The sequence below is a fragment of the Marmota marmota genome, unplaced genomic scaffold (genome assembly GCF_001458135.2).
Source record: "Marmota marmota marmota unplaced genomic scaffold, marMar, whole genome shotgun sequence".
NCBI lineage: Eukaryota > Metazoa > Chordata > Mammalia > Rodentia > Sciuridae > Marmota > Marmota marmota.
In genome coordinates this window covers 385789-400992 of record NW_025999900.1, presented here as the reverse complement: position 1 = coordinate 400992, position 15204 = coordinate 385789, and positions in this window count along the sequence as shown.

The following is a 15204-nucleotide window of genomic DNA, read 5'->3' as shown; positions in this document are numbered from 1 at the left end:
CAGTTATTACTAGAAAAAGCCATTTATATTTTCTTTAATATTACATCTTTCTCCAGGATCTTCAGTTTCTTCAGAAGTATCCTGGTCAACTAATTCAAACATGTTTGAATTTTTGGTGTAGAGAAGTTGACTAATTTGCAGTCAATCACCATATATGCTTAGAAAGAATTCAACACTTCTTTTTTGTTTGCTTAAATAATTTTATATTGCACTCACAAATTCCTTGAGGTAGAAGAAGCAGACATGTCTAGAAATGTACCAGAAAATCTTGTTATACACATATTCTGCCTTATGCCTGCAAAATTGCAATTGTGCACATAATTGCTTATTTTGTGCAATTATGTACTCTAATATTATTTTTATTTGCAAAGTAAAAAATTAAGTAAAGTAGTACACACAAATGTGTAGAAAATAAAGTGAGACTTCAGGTCCACCACTTGAAAATTTATTTTTCAGTAATGGGGATTGAACCCAGGGGTATTCTACCACTGAGCAACATCCCCAGCCCTTTTTAGTTTGAGGCAGGGTCTTGCTAAATTGCTGAGGCTGGCCTTGAATTTGCAGTTCTCCTGCCTCAGCCTCCTAAGTCACTGGGATTATAAGCATGCTCCACTGTGCCCAGCCAGGCCCATCACTTTTAAGAATGTCTTATATCAGAGAAACATTTGGTAGGAACTGTGACTACATTGCTCTTTAATCATTTATATATTGTGAAATAATTTGCATAGTGCCAGAGCCAGGAGTTCTCAGAATTATGCTTTTCTGCCACTGCTTTTAACATGACTGGAATAAAGAAATATGTAATTTTTTTCCTCCTAAATTGTTCCAGCATCCACATGTTTAGAAACACAAAAATATGTCCATGTGCTCACTAAAAAATAAGGAGAACTAAGAAAAAGCATTTATGTGAGGAATAAGTTAATTTAAATTAGATTAAACTTTGCAGAGGGTGCTTCAAGGAAGTTTGGGTGGATTCCAAGTCTTAGCATATCATTCAAGAAATGAAAGGCCTCTGGGTGTTCCAAAAGGCATGTCCGCTCTTAATCAGCTTTAGTTCATTTCAAATAAAAAAATATATGACTGAACTTGAAGGCTGGATAAAGAGGAGGGTTTTATTTCTACTCTGCAGACGTATCACAGTGAAATAATCTAAGTGTAGAAATCTAGGTGCCTTTTTAGAATTTCTCAAAAGGATTTATATATATCTGCTGAGGCAGTAGTTCCTGTTCAATCATTCAGCCTCCAAGAAACTGAAAGACTTATTTGTCAATATCAGAAATATAGTAACTCTTTACTGGAAGCTAGTTATAACTAAAATGAATTGGCCCTCATGGAGTGCTTAGAAGATAAGATCATAGATGTTTTCAGCATATTTCATACCTGGCATTTTATGATTTTAATTATAAATCAATCTCAGCTGACTGGTCCCTCTAGTGTTAGATGCATTTTTCCTCCTTTTGATTAGGGCTAAAAACAATGGAAAAATAAATCAATTTCACACGAAATGTAAAAATTTCAACATTAGTTAGCTGAGCTAAATAAGGAAAGAAATGAAATACATGCTTTGTTTTTTAAAGTTCAAGTTTTCAGCATTTTGTGGTGGCAAATGTACTCTGAAATCATACACATAACAAATGTTATAATTTGTGACCATTTCCTCCTTTTTAAAAAATTGCTAGATCATGTATAACTTCAGGACAATGAAGATTTTGATATGAACAGAAAAGGAAAAATATAGTAAACCAAAGAACCAAATTTTTGTGAAGATAGAAACAACACCGAGCAACCAAATTCAAGATTGATTCTAATCTTCTGTTATGCTCCTCATGAACAACACGTATGATTAAGAAAGGCCTATTTTCTTTGCTGGTGCTTTCAGCCATACTTCCCTTAAGAAGTGTACCAAAGGAAGTATGGTAATGAGGATTAGGAGAGTCAAATGCTGCTAGCCAGTGGGTGTACTGTGGATTGTATTACCTACAGGAGTGGAGGCAAAATACCCATAAAATAGCCTTTCAGATTCAGTTTGTCTCAGGTTACATTGTGAAATTCAGTGGTTTGGTGCAGTTGTATACCCGTTGGCTCTTGAGAATTAAATAGAATTGGGGTGGGCCAACCCTTGTGCAGAAGGACATGCAGGTGGTACCAAAGGTATTGGGATTTGTGGTTTCCTATGAGAATGCTTTTGGTGATTGCATGTTTCCCTGGGTAAAATAGGTAAGAAATAGAAGGTCCAGAGTCTGATCTATAGCTCCTTCTTGGTTCACAAGCCAGTTTATATTGTGAAGACTAATTTGATGCAGACTTTTACTTGTAAATCCATCCCTGGCCCTTTCTGATGTGGCATATCAATTAGGTAAAAGCTGAAATTATGGTCTCTTATACATTAAAAGAAGAGAATTCTAATATGCTATATTTCTTAGCTGAGAAATAAAACCTCAAGTCATGACCACACAATTCACCTTAATATTCTTCAGGTCTCTTGGAAGAGGTATCAACAATCCTGTGGTATTCTGACTGGAATTCATCTTTAAGAACTCCCATATGGTCATTTATGTTCCAGTCTATAACTAGAAGCGGTATTTATTCTTTATTTCCTATTCTAGACTTTAGTGTGATTTTTGTTTTTGTTTTGTGGATGGCTGTTAAGCTGATGGCTAGAAAATCTTTGAAAACATTATATATATATATATATATTTGTTTATTTTTAATGCTGTGCTGAGTATCGAACCCAGTGCCTTGCATATGTGAGGCAAGCACTCTACCATCCCAGTCCTGAAAACTTTCTATTTTGACATATTTTAATTGATATAGTCTCTTAGTACTGAACAAAAATTATTGCATCTATAAATACTTTTTATGATAGAAAGTGTAAAATTTTCTAGATTTAGGTAAACTATTGAGACTAAAATTAATGGCTACATGCACCTTGTATGTCTTTGTAACTATCAGATTGATCAAAGTTTTTAGTAAGAAAAAAAAATCAATGATAGGATGTCATACAAGTCAATGGGTTATTAAAATAAAAGTTCATTCATAGCTTGGCTTAAAGAAAAGTCTTATCTGGGATCAGCTATTTATAGAGACAGTGAACAAGACCAACTTTGAATTCCCAATGACCACAACTTTTGGTAATGCAGTGAAGTGAGAGATCCCTTCAGATTTATTTTCTCAGCATTTTGACTTATTCAGTTCTTTCTCTCCCTCTCTTTCAAAATTTTTTTGAGATACTGAGGATTGGGTCCAGACCTCACTCTTGCTAGGCAAGTGCTCTACCACTGAGTTCATCCCTGACCCTTTAAAAAAATTATTTTGAGACAGAGTCTTGCTAAGTGTCCAGACTGACCTCAAACTTGTGAGCATCCTGTCTCAGCCTTGTGAGTAGCTGGAATTACAGGCATGTGCCACTGTAGTCAGCTCTACTCCTCTCTTAAAATCTTGTTTCCTTCTCCCTCCTTCCCTTCTTTCCTTTTTTAAAAATTTTATTTCTGTTTATTTTTTGTGTGGTGCTGAAGATCAGGGCCTACTAAACATACACTCTACCACTGAGCTATGTCCCCACCACTACCCGCACTGCTTTATTTCTATATGTCTTTCAATTTCACACATTCTCATAACTATGCCAGGTAGATTCAATGCAATTGTCTTTACTGATGGAAATAAACTCCCATCTTTATTGAATGATTGATTTCATTCATCAATAGTGGGTAATTCAGGCAACATTAGAATGGGTAATGAAGCTGGATTAAAAGAGGTAAGAGCAAAAAATAAAAATTAAAATTAAAAAAAGGGGTAAGAGCAAATGTTTTTCCTCTTTTTCTGATAAAGTTGTGCTTATAAGTTATCTAAAGATTTGAAAATGTAATGCTAGAAGGGATTAGATGATTGAGTAAATGTGTGCTGCCTGGTGGAGTCAATTGTCTTGCATGTAGAAAGCAGACACGTCAGCACAGAGATCTCTGCTAAACTTTTGGCCCCTTTGTTTTTACCAGAAATGAAGAATCCAAATATTTAGATATGCTCTCAGTGTTACAGTTAAACTGGAAATTTTGCCTAGAATGAAATTTTGGGAAAAGTGAAACTGCCGATCTTGTGTGTATAAGCAGTGATAATAAAAGTTTTAAAACAATAATCATTTCATGAGAATTCAGACTCAGTGCTGTCTTTGTTTGGAATGGATGAAAGAAAAAAAGGATAGAGGAATGTACGTTCAATCCTCTGCAGTGCTGGGTACTGGGTACTGGGTACCAAGTGTAGAACCTAGAGTTTGTCATGTGTTAGACAAATGCTTTACCACTGAGCTACATCCCCATCCCCCTTTAGCTCTTGTGGGAATGTTTTTCTAGCTTGAGATTTTGGCAATAGTTAGAAAACCACCATTGTGAAAGGTCTCTCTGCCCTCCTGATAGTGTGATTTAAACTGGTTGTCTCAGAAAAAATCTGCCCATGGCCACTCACTAATTCACAAAGTTGTGGTTACATTTATTTTAAAGAGTTGACGAGTTAAATATAAAGAAAGTTCTCCTTTCCAACAATAAGTGAAGCATTTTTGTTAAAAAATATTATTCAAGAGCAATTCACAAAACAGTTCTTGGGTCAAAAGTAGTATACACAGTCAGGATTTGGCCAGGGACTCCAGATGTAACTTTATATGGGATAGCTTTATCTCCCTGCCCAATCTCTTGTGATAAGATTGTGCTAGTAGAAACTGAAAACTGTTCAGGTAGCCTTGGAGACAGATTGTCCATGAGAAATGGGAAGCACAGCCAGACAGAAAAGCATCATGGTAACATCACATGTTTTATAACAAAGATGCAGGCTAGTTTCATGAGTTGAACATAATTTATTCTTTTTTTTTACTGGGGACTGAACCCAGGGGCACTTTACCATTGCACTACATCTCTGTTTTTTTTTTTTTTTTTCCCCCAGACAGGGTCTTGCTAAGTTGTTGAGGCTGGCCTTGAGTTTATGATCTTGCCTCAGCCTCCTGTGTCACTAGAATTTATATTCTTGTTTGGGGACGATAAATATTTTTTATTATAAAAAGAGGATATTTGTCTTTAGACTGTGACTCTAGACCTTTGCAAGGCATGGTTTTCATTAAAACACCCAAAACAAAAATGTTGCCAGAGTGCCCCAGGAAGGTGTTAACCATAGTAAATATTCATAGAGTAATGAGAGAAAGATTTTTATCTAACTAGATTCAGCGAAATTATTGGTGTTTCACTCTGTATTAAACCAGGAAAGACAAATCTAATATAAACACTGCTATCTTTTTGGAACAAATGATTAGATTGTCTTTGTATTGGTGAACAAGCATAAGCATTGTGGGAGCTACAGTTACACTGTTTAAACCAGATTCTTCCAAGTGCCCAAGGCTGTGCCTGTATAAAACTCGCCTCACTGTTCCATAAAACAACAGCTACCTCAGACACAGTGAAGCTGGCCATTTGCAGTACAGAAAGCACAACACCTATTGAACTGAATGCTCTAAATTTAGAAATAGTTTGTAAATTTAAATCAGGCAGAAACTTCAGACTCTCTTCTCTCTACCCCTTAGTCAATTATAGGTTTGTCAAGGTACTCTAAAGCTTTCAAAGATGATAAGGTCTCCATTTCTATATTTTAAAATTCATTTTTAGCCTAGCCCAGTGGTATGTGTAGTCTCAAATACATTAGAGACCTGAATCCAGGAATTCAAGACCAGCCTGGATAACATGAAGAGACCCCCACCTAAAAAATAGTCCCTTTTGTATTTTTATTTATTTATTTTTGTATTACTGGCAATTTAACCTAGGGGTGCTCTACCATTGAGCCACATCCCTAGCCCTTCTTTTTATTTTTGAGATAGGGTCTCACTATGTTGCCGAGGCTGGACTTGAACTTGAAATCCTCTTGTCTCAGCCTTCCAAGTGGCTGGGATTACAGGCATATGCTCCCACACCCAGTCCTTTTTATATTTTCAGTCAGAATTTGATCTCCATCAGAAATCTTCCAAGGAGTACCCTAGCAGCCTGAAAGTCTAGCTGTACCCAACATCTCAGCAAAGTTAATTTATTATGACGGGAAGTTGCACATAATAATTTCCTTCATTGCAATTATCTGGCTTTTTGTTTTTCATTTTGTTGTTAGGAGTTCAAGATGGCTGGGAAAAAGCAAATCCATTTGAAGTTCTAGATAATCCATGAGAACAGCCTGAGTTACCTGCTAAATTACAGTTGTTTTAAGGGCTCTATGCAGAAATGTTTAAAGCTTATCGCCACCTTTGATGCCCACACAAAACACCACAATATTTATCCTTAAAAAAAAATTTCTGGTGTTATTTCCAAAAGAAGTAATTATACCCTCAATAAACCCTTTATTCAGGAAGGGTTTAGAAAAGTTTGGGTTTAGCACATTAATTAAACCTCAAAGGATCTAGGACTCAGGCTAAAATCCAAACAATATCTCATGAATTCTCTAATTGTCCGCATTTCAGATGGAACCAATGTGTGGTGGTTTAGGGACTTCATCTTGGTCAGCTTCATAAGATGGTATCATAGTTTCTTTCCCTCCTCCATCTTAAAGAGAAAAACTTTACCCCACTGGTATCTAAACAATCTAGACAAATACTTTTCTCTTTTGCATATTCAGTAAATGTCTCTGGAGTGTCCTCAAGTTGCTAGATGCTGTCTTTGTATAGAGGCTGACTGCTCATATGATTTAATTAAGGTTCAGGGAAGAGATTCATATTAAGACCTACACTTGTAGGACCTGAGCAGAGTCTGATCAGTCATATTTTCCCAAAGTTTTGTTCTTATACATTCTCCAGCTCCTGTTTTCTACTGAACCTACTTTCCTTTTAATTTTTTTATACCAGGGATTGAATCCAGGAGTGCTTTACCATTGGGCTATATTCTCAGCCCTTTTTAGTTTCTGTTTTGAGACAGGGTCTAGCTAAATTGCTGAGACTGACCTTGAATTCAGCCTCCGCAGTGACTGGGATTACAGGTGAGTGACACTGTGCCTGGTCCTTTGTATTCCTTCTTTTCTTCTTCGTAATGCTAAGTTTTCTAGCAGGGATGGCATCTGAGGGACTCTAAACATGGAGGAAGAAGATGACAATCTATCATTTGGAATGTGTGTTTTATTTATCCTGCTATGACCAGTTTCTAGCTCAGTGTCAAGTGCTTAGATGCAGTGCTTCATGAATGTTGAGTGGATGAGAGAATGAAGTTCAGGAACGTAAGGCACAGTGAGTGACAGGAACTGTTCTTTTCTTGAAAACAGTAAAAGAAGAAACAGGCAATGCTGGGAGAGATTGAGGTGAATCTGCATGAAAAACCATGGGACTATAAGGAGTTTGAGATATAAGGATTTTTTTTTTTTAACCTGGAAAAGCTGGAACTCTATATTCATAGAATTTAAAGAGTGGGAGCTTGTTATTTTTAGAAAGTGATCTTAACAGAGAGGCAAAGGTCTTAGCCAACTCTGTTTCTACATTGCTGTTTCGTAAGCGTGGTCTGGAGAATGCCTTCAGCCAGATGCACTGGTGGGCTCACTTACATTTTAAACAAATACCACAAGTGATTCTTCTGCAAACTAAACTTTTAGAATAACCATTCCAATTACTATTTCCATGTATAGCCCAGGCCATCATAATTCCTTGCTGGATTCTTGCAAATGCCCCATTTGGTCTCCCCACTGCTATTCTTTTTCCTCCAGTGTATTTTCCATACAGTCAGAATGAGCTTTGGATCATGTTATTTCTCTGCTTTATGTCCTTCAGTAATTTCCCACTACACTCAGAATTGACTTCTCATTATACCCCAGTCCTCTACCTTTTAAATTTTGAGACAGGGTCTCACTAGTTTGCTGAGGGTCTCACTAAATTGCAAAGGCTAGCCTCAAACTTTCAATCCTCCTGCTTTAACCTACTGAGCAGCTGGGATTACAAGTCTGGGACAGTATGCCAGGCTACTTGGGGCAGTTTTATGAAATCTATAAACTCCTTCTCAGAATAACATTTTTTGATGCAAATAACTGAAATCAACTCTAAAGAAGTATACTTATTAAAATTACTAAATTTATGACCTGGTTAAAAATATATTTTATATATATTATATATATATATTTATTAGATCAATAATAAAAATTGGTCTAATAAAAATTGGTCTAATAAAAATTAGAGTAATTTTCAAGTAGTGATAAGTATAAATGATATTTTTGTGTATCTGCAACAACTATAATATGGTTTGAAAACATTTGTAATTTCTATTGGTGACAGAGTCACAGATACTGTGAATGCTACTCGGTTGGTTGTTTATAGTAATAATAGAAGCAAATGCTGAATTTTTTGGAGGTTAGTTAAAACATATGTGGGATTTTTTTCCATCTAATACTTGGATGCCCTGAAATAATCCTTGAATTAAGAACTCTTGGCCTAAAATGATCGTTTAGACATTAAATGACCTAAAGTATAAGCATAGTACCTAGCCCATAGTAGGTGTTTAAGAAACTATAGCTTAAAATGGAGACACAGAAATGTTGGAAGTCAGAAAATCAAAATAATGTATAATTTAAATAAATTCACTTGAACCTGATAAAAAACTAGGAATGGGTTTTCAGTGCAATATAGTATATATATTACTTTAAAATAATTTTGCATACATATTCCAAGGCAATTGGGAGAATGGTGAATGAGTGAACTTGAACCATATCAAAAAATATTCAGAATCCTACCAGTCTTATTAAGGATACTATTCAGAGACCTTATCCCTTAAAGTCATGTTTCAGCATCACTTCACTGTGGTTTATGTGCTGGACTATAGTTAACTCTAGGTCGTATCACTGATACAGGGTAAGGTGGGATAAAAACTTGGCTCTGCTTTCTATGATGTGGTCACCTCAGCTCAATGCTGAGTGGTTCTGGCCTACACTAGTCATGATTCTTTATTAAATTCTAGTTTCTTACCTTCCTCCCTTGAGAAGGATATGACTTCATGACCATTAAGATATTATATGTTGTCAGATAGATAAAAGGTCACCTTGAAATTCAAAGAGATGATTTTCTGTTGTCTGATGACCCTCTCTCTCTGTCTTTTTGGTCTTGCACATGTTAGTCAAGGGCTCCACCACTGAGCCACATCTGCAGCCCCTGATGACCATTCTTGTGTGCTTTCAGATTTATAGAAGTCTTACTTTACTCTTACAGTTTCCCTGGGGAAGTCATTTGGAGGCATCGTCTCATACTGGCACCCAAGTCTTGGAGTCAGATAGGCCTGAGTTCACCTTATGACTCTGCCACATACTGTCTGCATGACCCCAAGCAAAAATAATAAGAATAATAAAAAAGTAGCATTTTTTAATAAAATAAAAAAAATAGTAATCATTTCAGAAGTGGCAGTAGTAGTAATAGTAACCATGTAACCAAGGCTCAAGCTGACCAGGATAAATGCTTTGTAAGGACTCCTTTATTTAATTTTCAAAATCCTAAGACACAGTTTTACTATACCTTAAAAATGAGGAGAGAGGCTTATGTAGATTATGTAACTTGTCTCTTAATTTTATTTTCCTTTCCTGCAAAGTGGACATGATTGGGTTCCTTGCCACATAAAGTTGCCATAAAGATTAAATTGCTGTATGTTATGGGTTCATAGGGTATGACACATAATAAGTGCTCAGTAAGTGACAGTATTAGCTAGTGTTAATATACCTGATCTCATATAGCCAGTAAGACCTTATTGTACTTCTGTTTACTTCACTAAAAAAAACAGGGTGGTTGATTTTGCTTGTTCAAGGAGATGGTATGGATTATTAATAATAATTACTAAAGTGGCATAGGGGTAAATAAATTCTAAGTATAGTTCTATCAATCATGATATTTTTTCCTTTTTACAAAACAATTCCTGGGCCTTCATGAACTATGAATGGGTAACTGTAGCCACGATTGTCATATTAGGATATTCTTTGCTAAGGAAGGCCTTTTGTTTTTCTTTGCTCAATTCATTCTTATTCAAAATAGTTTTGGCTTGGGGCTGGGGCTGGGGCTCAGTGGTAGAGTGCTTGCCTAGCATGTGTAAGGCACTAGGTTGATTCTCAGCACCACATATAAATAAAATAAATAAAGGTCCATTGACAACTAAAAAGTATTTAAAAAAATAGTTTTGGCTTTTTTTTTTTTCATTTTCTTTTAGAACCAGGAATTGAACCCAGGGGTCTTTAGCCACCAAGTCATGTCTCCAACCCTTTATTTTAAATTTTGAGACAGGATCTCACTAAGTTGTTGAGGGCTTCACTAAGTTGCTGAGGCGGCCTTGAACTTTTGATCCTTTTGACTAAGCTTCCTGAGTTGCTGGGATTACAGACATACATCACCACACCTGGCATTTTGTTTATTTTTTAAAGCCTTAAATTTATATGTGAGTTCTTTATCTCAGTTCAAATGTTGCCAAATCAGGGAAGAGATGGCAGAAATCTTTTAGACCAAACACTATTGCTCACAACGCCATATTTTCCATATGTAATTTTTTTAGTCTTGGATTACAGTAAGAGGGAAGAAAGATAAATTGGCTGCTTATATCCAATGTCAAATCTTCACTTAAAAAGATAATAGGAGTAAAATTCATAGCTCTTACTAAAAAGTTATCTGTCTACTATTTACTGAGTAGTAACGAATATTTTTTGTGAACAAGGATTTAGGAAAACTCTGTGTAGCCTTGGACATGGGTGCCATCTGCTGGATGCTGTACACAAAAACTTTCCTGTACCTTGACTCAAGAATGGTGAGTCATTTGCAGCTTTTAATGGGAAAATGCCCAAGAACACTCATTTGATTTTAGGCCACAGCCCAGCTGTAATGCCTAACGAGTAATGTGATCTTTGAGAAAGTGGGCAGATTTATAAGGAAAATATAGTCAGGAAACAAACTTAATGCAAAAATATTCCACTGACCTATTATTTATAAGCTCACCAGTGCCAAGAATATAATCAATAGTCTTCTGTTTATATTATGAGCTCACTGAGTTTTATATGTTGGTGACATAGGCAGTTGGTAGGTGGCTTCTTACCATACGGAACCTCCCTAGGGAGCGTGTAGCTTGGCCTGTGGGAGGAATTCAGTGGATATGGGGATTCACAGACACATCTGAGCAACTTACAAATTCCATTGAGGGCAAGAAGAAAGAAAGGCTCTTTAGGGGAAATAGATACACATTTTTGACAATTAAGATGTTCGTGAAGTTTCTTCCAGATTGGCCTTGGGAAGGACAGGAAAAAATGCATTGCAATTTGTGGGAGAGGTGGAAGGAAAGGGACCCTGGGAATGGAATGATTTATTCTCTTCCTCCTTGGGTCACTTTTGCAGAAATTTAAAGTTCCAAGAGTTGGTACCTACATTATCCCTTACTCAAAGATTATTTTTATATATTCTTGAGATGATGAGACTTGTTTTCTGCTTTGAGGATTTTACAGTAGCTAATAGCATATATCTCTCTTGCCCTGATTCCTTTTTTTCTGTCTCTGAAAAACATCATACATAATTCACAAAAGAGTCTGCTGGGATAAAGCAAAAATTCTCTTTCTTTGTTCCAAGGTTGGTAAATGGGTTTTTGTGGCTAAATTTCTAAGCCTACAAAACAGGATTCAGATTTGGAAGGAGCTCAAGGCCCTTAGAGCTTTCTGTTTTTATATCTGGTTGTGTCTAGCTCAGGACCCTAATAACACAATGGTGTTGAACTTTGGTATTTTATGAAAAAATGATGGGTGCTTGGTGAGATATTTCCAAAGATTTTTAGTCAACAACAATTTATGTTGTATGATATCATATGATATTTGCCACTCTTGTCTTTACCAACATTTATGCCAAACTAGAATTGAAATGGAGATATTCCTTTCTTATACCTGTAATGGCACAGTCAGCACATGAGATTGAGATACTCTGTTCTTGCTAATGATTGCACATTCAAGTTTTTGGCCTCTCTCTACATATATTTCCTGATTTACCTTAGGTGTGTGAGCCGAAAAATATGGAACTATTCTATACTGGGGGATCTCTTAGGATGCTACTCCAGTTCTGTGTTTCTTGTGCATTTACTCTGGGGCAACGTTTTTCTTTTTTTTTTTTTAAATATTTATTTATTTATTTATTTATTTAGTTCTCGACAGACACAACATCTTTTGTTGGTATGTGGTGCTGAGGATCGAACCCGGGCCACACGCATGCCAGGCGAGCGCACTACCGCTTGAGCAACATCCCCAGCCCCTGGGGCAACGTTTTTCAATTCTTGGGTTCCCTTCCCCATAATACCTAACCCCCAGCAACTTCTTTTACCATGTCCTTCAAATTACTTGAGTTGTTGTTATAGTTGGTCAAATAGTGGTATCATGAAGATTTGTACTAGATCTGTGGAATCTTCCTGATTTTATACTGAATGTATTTTAATGCTAGTCTCTGTTTTAATCACCGGGCTTTCAAAAAAATACTGCTGGGTAGGAATTTGGTTCTGAGCCCATGTAGAACAGAAGAGAAATCACAGAGCTACATAGTCATATGCTATTGAACCAGCCAGGTTTTGCAAAAAGAACTTGAAACAAGACAGGAATGGAAGCACAAATCTCAGTGGGTTGTTACTGTTTCATCACAAAGTTTTGTGGTAAAAACCAAGACGAAACCACAAGCTTTACTCTTGGCCAGACCAGCACTGAAAGAACGATTGATTTCAAGGTTAGCCAAGGTCAGGCGGAAACTTGGCCTGTTTTATTCATATGTTCAAACCCCAGATCTACTGAGTTTTGCATGGTTTGGGGTTTCCAAAACAGAAAATATTTTGGGGCCCAGTACAAAGCTGAGGCCTGGGGACTAAGAGTAGGAGAAATTTGTTCTGTCTTGGTTTGCACTTTGCGATGCCAAGGTGAGGGATTTTATCTACAGTAACTAGCTGAACATTATTTACTTAAATTATCCTTTGAAGGCTTACGGGAACAAAACATGTCTTTTCTCTCAGTCCTTCTACCTAATAGGAAGGCCAGTATTCTTCTTTTAGAGTCTCCAGACATTTCTACAGGCAGAGGAAGATTTAGTTCTTGAAAAAATTTCATGGCTATTATTACCAGGATTCTTAGACTATATTCAGTTTGTTTGGCCCAATGTTTGGGTAATTCTCTAGGGGGTAAAGGTAGCAAGTTTGCCTAGTCTGAGAGAATTGGACATAGCCCCAAGATCTGAAAAAAATAATATATTTCTTTAGGAATAAGGATTTGAAGAAAACAAAAGAAATAGTCAACCTCACAATCTAGGACTTGTCCATCAGTTGGGTGTGGGAAACGTGGCACATGACTTATTTCCTTGGCAGCCTAAGTTTTGATTAGGGCATCATCAGTGGATGGTATGAGGCTGGGAATGCCTCTTGCTATCCCAGGAACAAGTTTTCTGGAAGGTGGCAGAATCCATCAACTCAGTTCCATATGCTTTCAGTTTTAAACTAAAGAAAACTCTTCTACAAGATTTCGATCTTATAGGACATTGTTTGTTTTCCTTAAGGGCAATTCCATTTTGCGGGGAGGGGAGTGGGGGTTGCTGGGGATCAAACCCAGGGCCTCACATGTGGAAAATAGGTTCTCTAAAACTGAGCTGCACCCCCAGTTCTTTAGAATTTTTTTTCCACATTACTGTCATCTTCCTTTTGGTCACCTTAGGGTGACAAGATGGCTGCTATAGTTCTAGGCCTCATATTTGCATTCCAGACAGGTAGAAGGAAAAAAAGGAACAACAGGCCAAAGGGTAAAGGCTTAGAGAAAAATGGTGAAGAGGCCCATTTCATGAGAAAAATAGGAATTTATCCAAAAGACATGCTTGGCAATTTTTTTTGGGGGGGGGGGTACTTGAGATTGAACTCAGGGTCACTCTGCTACTGAGCTACATCCCCAGACTTTTCTATTTCCATGTATTTTATTTTGAGACAGAGTCTTGCTAAGTTGCCCAAGCTGGCCTGGAACTTGTGATCTTCCTGCTTCATCTTCTTCCGTAATTGGGATTTTAGGTGTGATCCACTGTGTAGAGTCAGCATGTCTCTCAAGGAGATATTTCTATCTGGATATTTAATTGTGAAAGAATTCCCCAGGCAAAGACACTTCGCTGGGAGAATTCCAATTTTATTGCAAAAAGCAGTGTGCTTATATAGAACTAAGGGGGAGATGGTAGGGCTTAGATAAATGGCAGGCAACCCGTTTATTGGCAAGTTCTTTCAGATATCAGCTCCGGAGCCCAGGAATTAGTTCTCATTGGGGCTAAGGTTCCCCGCCAGCGAGATTTGAAATTGGCGCGGCGGGAGAGTTCACACGGGCGGGAACTTTTCGCGCCACTGCAGAAAAGAGGAAGGTAGGAAGAAGAGGTGCTTAGGCACCATGTTGGGGTTTTTTCTCTGGGGTATGGCTGCCGTTTATACTTTTCCCAACAAATTGTACCGTATTAGTATGATAGATATACTGAAAATAAATGTGATTTATGAAGAAAAAAGATGAGGAATCCATGAAGGAACTTAAAATAGGGGGTGACCTCACAGTTTCTTCATTAAAGATCACGCCACTTTAGTAATCACCTCCAGAACACATCATGCTCTTTATACACAAACCTGTTGTCCAAGAAAGGCATGTCTCTGTAAACATAAGTTTAATTTTCTGGATAGTAATTTTTCCGTATCCTCAGTTTAAGGAAAAGAGCCAGATTGTGTAAAAATTTCAAGTTCTTCAGGTTAGTCCTTGCTGTCAGTTTAGCCCTTCTTTCTGTTTTTCTTTCCTTGTTTTTTACCCATAATTTGACATCAGAGGAGTGTTTTTAAAATAAATACACATGTATTTGCCATCTAGAATTAGAAATAAAAATTTAGAAATAATTTTTCATTAAAAAAAATATTTACGTTTTAGTTTTAGGTGGACACGATATCTTTATTTTACATTTATGTGGTGCTGAGGATCTGACTCAGTGCCTCATGCATGCTAGGCGAGCACTCTACCACTGAGCCACAACCCCAGCCCAATTTCTCACTTTCAAAAGACAATAATTCTCTTCAAGTACTGGGGGGTGGGGAGGATAAAGGTATAAGTATTCCAGAGGGGAATTATTTTGGGAACTAAAACAATGTACAATTGGAGAAATGGGAGGGTTAATTTGATTTGTAGACACTTTTAAACCCTCAGGGTAGAGTCACACGCCCAATGACACAAACA